The sequence below is a fragment of the Panthera onca genome, chromosome C1, assembly GCF_046562875.1.
Source record: "Panthera onca isolate mPanOnc1 chromosome C1, mPanOnc1 haplotype 2, whole genome shotgun sequence".
Taxonomy (NCBI): domain Eukaryota; kingdom Metazoa; phylum Chordata; class Mammalia; order Carnivora; family Felidae; genus Panthera; species Panthera onca.
This window is the reverse complement of record NC_138346.1, coordinates 194994742-195001912: the sequence shown is the minus strand read 5'-3', so window position 1 is coordinate 195001912 and position 7171 is coordinate 194994742.

Sequence of the window (7171 nt, the reverse complement as noted above, 5' to 3'; positions counted from 1 at the left end):
TCCCCAAGTACTGGTCCAGGGCTTACTGAGGGTCCCTTTCCCAGTGAATTCTCAGGGAAGACAAAGGCTGAACCATAGAGGGAGACAAGACGAGGAGGCAGACAGACGGGGGCCGAACCCCCGCTTCAACACTGTGCGACTCTGAGCAGGTGACTCAACTTTTCTGGGCTTCAGATTCCTTGCTCCTCCCATGCATCTCTCTCCATCTCTGTTTCAGACTCTGCATCTCGGGTCCTCTCTCAGATGCAGTGTCTTCCTGCCTCTCGTTCATCTCGCCCAGTCTCTCTCAGCCTTGGCCCTCCCCCCATCCCAAGGCCCTTGGAGTCCCATTAATTTTGAGAGGCTGTCTGGATGGATTGCCGCCTGGCCCCGTCCTGGGGCTCAGAGAGCTGTGTAATTATCCACTTGGAGCTGAGGGGAAGCGATAACCAGTTCTCCCTCCCTCCTTCCCTGCTTGCCTTATGCTCATCCATTTTGCTCAAACATCCCCAGGGAAGCCGATTATGGAGGGGCCCACTGGGGGAGGTGGGATGGGGATCCTCATTACCTCAGACAAGGTCAGTGAAAGGGAATACCAAGGCCCTGACCCCCCAGCCTGGGCCCTTCTGTCTGTCCCTGACATCACAACTTAATCTCTAGACCATTATCTCCAGCCAGGAGCTCACTCCTGTGCCCCTGTCTTGTTCAGCCAACTTTCCCCGGGGCACCTGCTGCGTACATCCCACAGGTCCTCAAATTCAACACCTCCAACCTAAACACATCATCTTTCCTCCCAGCCCTGCTTCCCCCATCCCTACCCTCCTCCTCCCACACCCCACTCATTGTCGCCTCAGCTAATGTGCCACAACCATCCATTTCTCTGTTTACCTCGGACCAGCAGGACCAGCTTCTGTGTCTTAAAACTTACCTGGGAGTGGACCCCTTCCCCTGGAGAGCCCATGGACCCTGCACACTGGCAGTGTCCCAAGTCTGATTTATATCATCTTACCTGCAATCTCCCTGCCTCTGTGACACCCCCCTTCGCAATCACAGATACCAAATGTCTCCACCTCCTCCTGTTCCCCCTACATACAACCCAATAGTCCCCATCCTGGGGCAGGAGAATGGACTTTGGAGTGGATAAGAACTGAGAGATAATCCCAGCTCCATCATTCCCTGACTGTGGCCTGGAGCAGGTCACTTCACCTCTGGCCCTCGGTTTTATAGTCTATGAAATGGGACTAAGGGGATCCACCTGGCAGGGCTGTTGGGAAGATAGGGTGAGAATATCCAGAATTACAACCTCAAATGACTATAGCACCAAGCAAGTAACGTGCAGGAGTGAAGAGGCCTGGTGGGTGTGGCCAGACAGTGGATGCTCCATCAAAAGGGGACAGCTGTTCGTCACTCCAGCCATTGATGCCACAGGGGATATGGGCCTCGAATGGCCAGGACTTCCTAGTTCCCAACCATGTTTCCATGTGCAATCTCCAGCTTTGTATATGTTGGCAATGAATTGAAATGTTTCTTAAGCACCACGAAGGCCAAACTGCCCCAGGGCGCCAGTTTGTAATCCTTGATGTATGCAAGGGGTTGAGCCCAGTGCTGGCCCAGAACAGTCAATAAACATTAATTCCCTAATCTGCCCTTCTTATTCACTCACTCTCTCAACAACCAAAAGTCTCCCCAAGCTATTCCTCCCATGCCGCCCTCACCCTTAACATCTTCATACAGCTCCTAGTGGCCAGCAGCCCCAGGCCGCACCCCACCCAAGGTGCCTTGCCCTGCTGGGCTCCTCCCTGGACACTTCCCAGTCAACAAATCCTCTCCCTTTCATTTTCTCACTGCTCTTTCCAATAACATATCAAGGTGTGTAAGTAGTTATGATTGACCTCTAAAGAAGTAATTATCACCCCCACCAAACAAATGAGGGAAGTGAGGTCCAAAGGGCGTGAGTCAGTCAACAAATACTTATTACACACCTACTATGCGCCAGGCTCTCTTAAATGGCAAGTCCAAGGTCACACAGAGTATTCTTGGTTGCAAGTGACAGAAACCTAAGTTAAACCTGCTCAGGCAGAAGCCAAGATGGCAGAACAGCATGGAAGTTTTTTGCGTGTCTCGTGTCCATGAAATACAGCCAGACCAACAATAAACCATCCTACACACCTAGAAAACTGCTTGGGGAATTAACACAACAACTTGCACAATCTGAGCCACAGAATTCAGCAGGTACACGGCACAGAGGGGTGACCTCGGGGAGCGAGAAGCCACAGCGGGCAGGGAGGTGCTTTTGCAGGCAGAGAGAGGACAGAGACAGGTGGGGGGGTGGGGGGTGGGGAATACGGGAAAAACACTCCTCCCCCCCAAAAGCAGCTGGAGAGAAATGGAAAATTGGAAACAGTCACAGGGACTAAACTAAAAGGGGAGAAAAAAAGGGTTTAAATTCCATTAAGACTGTAAACAAGGGGAGCGCAAAGTCTGCAACTCCACAGCTCGATACCTGGTGCTGCTCTGGTGGGAAGGTCGAATCCCCAGGAACAGAGTGGGGTCTGGGAGGTTCTCAGGCCACATGGGGAAAGGCGGTTCCACTGATGGAAGGACATTTGGTAGAGATTGTTGAAGCCACCTGGTCCCAGCAGACCCCAGAAAACGGCCACATTCGCTGGTGCTGGAACAAGGTCGTTAAGGGTGAAGCCTGGTGCCAGATGTGTGTTGTGATTTTCCATAATCCCTGAAACGCTGCTGCTACACTATCTCACGAACTTTTTCTCGGGTGGGCTGGCACCTGGCCGCAGTCTCAGGGCACCAGCAGCAGCAGGGTCCAGCAGGCGTTCCTGGATGCAGCCGGCATCTGGCCATTGCTTGGTGAGACCCTCCTGCAGAGGGGCAGAATGGGTCAAAGCCGCAGTCCTTCGGAAGTAAGGGGCCGGGGAAAACAGCCGCATCTGAGACAAAACTCGGGAGAGTTACTGCCTGGGGCTTGGTCACGGACAGTGAAAAAGCGGGGAGTGGATGAAAGCTGGACACAGGATGGGTGTATGATTGCTGATCGGGGAGAACAGAGTTCCGATACTAGAGACTGGGTAGCTGGGCGCCGCCATTTTCACCGCTCCCGCGCATGCGCATAGGCACCTACGAGCGCCAGAGCAATCCACCCCAGTAGGCTAGCAGCGCCATCTAGTGGAGAGCAGAGCCATTACACTGAGACCCACCCAACTGGGCCAACCTCGCTCCTCAAGCACACAAGTCTCACCGCCTGCTTAGTTTATGGATTTTAAAGCTCTTCATAGTCTGACTTCTAGGGGAAAATGAAGTAATTTCAGTCCTATTTCAATCTATTAGCAGGTCCATCTATTCAACTTCCTTTCTTTTTTTTCTCTTTTTCACTTCTTTTCTTGAATGCAGAAAGAGAAAAACTTCATTTTTTACTTTTAATTTCTATTAAAAATATTTTTCTTTAATTTTATTACTATATTTTTCACTTTTATATAATTTTTTTCAAATTCCATTTTATGTCCATCATGTTATTTTAGTCTATTACAGTCTATTCACTTTTTCAAATTTTCAAACGATTTCCTTTTTTTTCTCTTTTTTCTCTTCTTTGCTTCTTTTCTTTTTCTTGAATACAGAAAGAGAAATTTTTCATTTTTATTTTTAATTTTTATTAAAAATATTTTTCTTTAATTTTTTCCACTATATTATTTACTTTTGTGTAATTTTTTTCAAATTCTATTTTACTCCCATCATCTCATTTTAGTCTACTTCAGTGTATTCATTTTTTAAAATTCTCAAATAATTTCCTTCCCCCCCTTTTTTCTCTAATCTGTCAAACCACTTTCAACACCCAGACCAAAACACACCTAGAAGTAGCATCATCTATTCTATTTGTGTGTGTGTGTGTTTAATTTTTTAATTTTAATATTTTTTAATTTTAATTTTTTTAATTTTAATTTTTCTACCTCATTAATTCCTTTTATCCCTTCAAAATTAAAAAATGAAGGCAGTCCCCCAAAAGAAAGAGCACAAAGAAATGACCACCAGGGATTTAACCAACACAGATACAAGCAAGATGTCTGAACCAGAATTCGAATCACGATAATAAGAATACTGGCTGGAGTTGAAAATAGATTAGAATCCCTTTCTGCAGAGATAAAGGGGGTAAAAACTAATCAGAATGAGATAAAAAATGCTATCACTGAGCTGCAACCATGGATGGATGCTGCAGCGGCAAGGATGGATGAGGCAGAACAGAGAATCAGTGATATAGAGGACAAACTTATGGAGAATAATAAAGCAGAAAAAAAGAGGGAGACTAAGGCAAGAAAGCACAATTTAAGAATTAGAGAAATCAGTGACTCATTAAAAAGGAGTAACATCAGAATCATAGGGGTCCCAGAAGAGGAAGAGAGAGAAATAGGGGTAGAAGGGTTATGTGAGCAAATCATAGCAGAAAACTTTCCTAACCTGGGGAAAGACACAGACATCAAAATCCAGGAAGCACAGAGGACCCCCATTAGATTCAACAAAAACCGACCATCAACAAGGCATATCATAGTCAAATTGACAAAATACTCAGGCAAGGAGAGAATCATGAAGCAGCAAGGGAAAAAAGTCCCTAACCTACAAAGGAAGACAGATCAGGTTTGCAGCAGACCTATCCACAGAAACTTGGCAGGCCAAAAAGGAGTGGCGGGATATATTCAGTGTGCTGAATCAGAAAAATATGCAGCCAGGAATTCTTTATCCAGCAAGGCTGTCATTCAAAATAGAAGGAGAGATAAAAAGTTTCCCAGACAAACAAAAATTAAAGGAGTTTGTGACCACTAAACCAGCCCTGCAAGAAATTTTAAGGGGGACTTTCTGAGGGAAGAAAAGATGGGAAAAAAAAATATATATATATATATATATATATATATATACCAAAAGCAACAAAAGATTAGAAAGCACCAGAGAACACCACCAGAAACTCCAACTCTACAAGCATCATAACGGCAATAAATTCATATCTTTCAGTGCTCACTCTAAACATCAGTGGACTCAATGCTCCAATCAAAAGACATAGGGTAACAGAATGGATAAGAAAATAAGATCCATCTATATGCTATTTACAAGAGACCCACTTTAGACCTAAAGACACCTTCAGATTGAAAATAAGGGAATGGAGAACCATCTATCATGCTAATGGTCAACAAAAGAAAGCCGGGGTAGTCATACTTATATCAGACAATCTAGGCTTTAAAATAAAGACTGTAACAAGAGATGAAGAAGGGCATTATAGCATAATCAAAGGGTCTATCCACCAAGAAGACCTAACAATTATAAATATTTATGTGCCAAATGCGGCAGCACCCAAATATATAAATCAATTAATCACAAACATAAACTCATCAATAGTAATACCATAATAGTAGGAGACTTCAACACCCCACTCACAGCAATGGACAGATCATCTAATTTAAAAAATCAATAAGGAAATAATGGCTTTGAATGACACACTGGACCAGATGGACTTAACAGATATATTCAGAACATTTCATCCTAAAGCAGCAGAATATACATTCTTCTCCAGTGCACATGGAACGTTCTCCAGAATAGACCATATACTGGGACACAAATCAGCCCTAAGTAAGTACAAAAAGATTGAGATCATACCGTGCACATTTTCAGACCACAACGCTATGAAACTCAAAATCAACCACAAGAAAAAATTCGGAAAGATAACAAATACTTGGAGACTGAAGAACATCCTACTAAAGAATGAATGGGCTAACCAAGCAGTTAAAGAGGAAATTGAAAACTATATGGAAGTCAATGAAAATGATAACACCACAACCCAAAACCTCTGGGACGCAACAAAGGCGGTCATAAGAGGAAGGTATATAGCAATCCAGGCCTTCCTAAAGAAGGAAGAAAGATCTCAGATACACGACCTAACCTTATATCTTAAGGGGCTGGAAAAAGAACAGCAAATAAAACCCAAAACCAGCAGAAGACAGGAAATAATAAAGATTAGAGCAGAAATTAATGCTACCAAAACCAAAAAAAACAGTAGAACAGATCAATGAAACCAGAAGCTGGTTCTTTGAAAGAATTAACAAAATTGATAAACCACTAGCCAGTTTGATCAAAAAGAAAAAGGAAAGGACCCAAATAAATAAAATCAAAAATGAAAGAGGAGAGATCACAACGAACACAACAGAAATAAAAACAATAATAAGAGAATATTATGAGCAATTATATGCCAATAAAATGGGAAATATGGAAGAAATGGACAAATTCCTAGAAACATATACACTACCAAAACTGAAACAGGAAGAAATAGAAAATTTGAACAGACCCATAACCAGTAAGGAAATCGAATTAGTAATCAAAAATCTGCCAAAAAACAAGAGTCCAGGGCCAGATGGCTTTCCAGGGGAATTCTACCAAACATTTAAGGAAGAGTTAACACCTATTCTCTTGAAGGTGTCCCAAAAATTAGAAATGGAAGGAAAACTTCCAAACTCTTTCTTATGAAGCCAGCATTACCTTGATTCCAAAACCAGACAGAGACCCCACTAAAAGGAGAACTATATACCCATTTCCCTGATGAACATGGATGCAAAAATCCTCAACAAGATATTAGCCAACGGGATCCAACAATACCTTAAAGAAATTATTCACCACAACCAAGTGGGATTTATACCTGGGATGCGGGGCTGGTTCAATATCCAAAAAACAATTAATGTGATTCATCACATCAATAAAAGAAAGGACAAGAAACATATGATCCTCTCAATAGATGCAGAGAAAGCATTTGACAAAATACAACATCCTTTTTTGATAAAAACCCTCAAGAAAGTAGGGATAGAAGGATCATATCTTGAGATCATAAAAGCCATATATGAATGACCCAACGCTAATATCATCCTCAATGGGGAAAAACTGAGAGTTTTCCCCCTAAGGTCAGGAACAAGACAGGGATGTCCACTCTTGCCACTGTTATTCAACATAGCATTGGAAGTCTTAGCCTCTGCAATCAGACAACACAAAGAAGTAAAAGGCATCCAAATCGGCCAGGAGGAGGTCAAACTTTCACTCTTCGCAGGTGGCATGATACTCTGTATGGAAAACCCAAAAGATTCCACCAAAAAAACTGCTAGAACTGATTCATGAATTCAGCAAAGTTGCAGGATATAAAATCAATGCA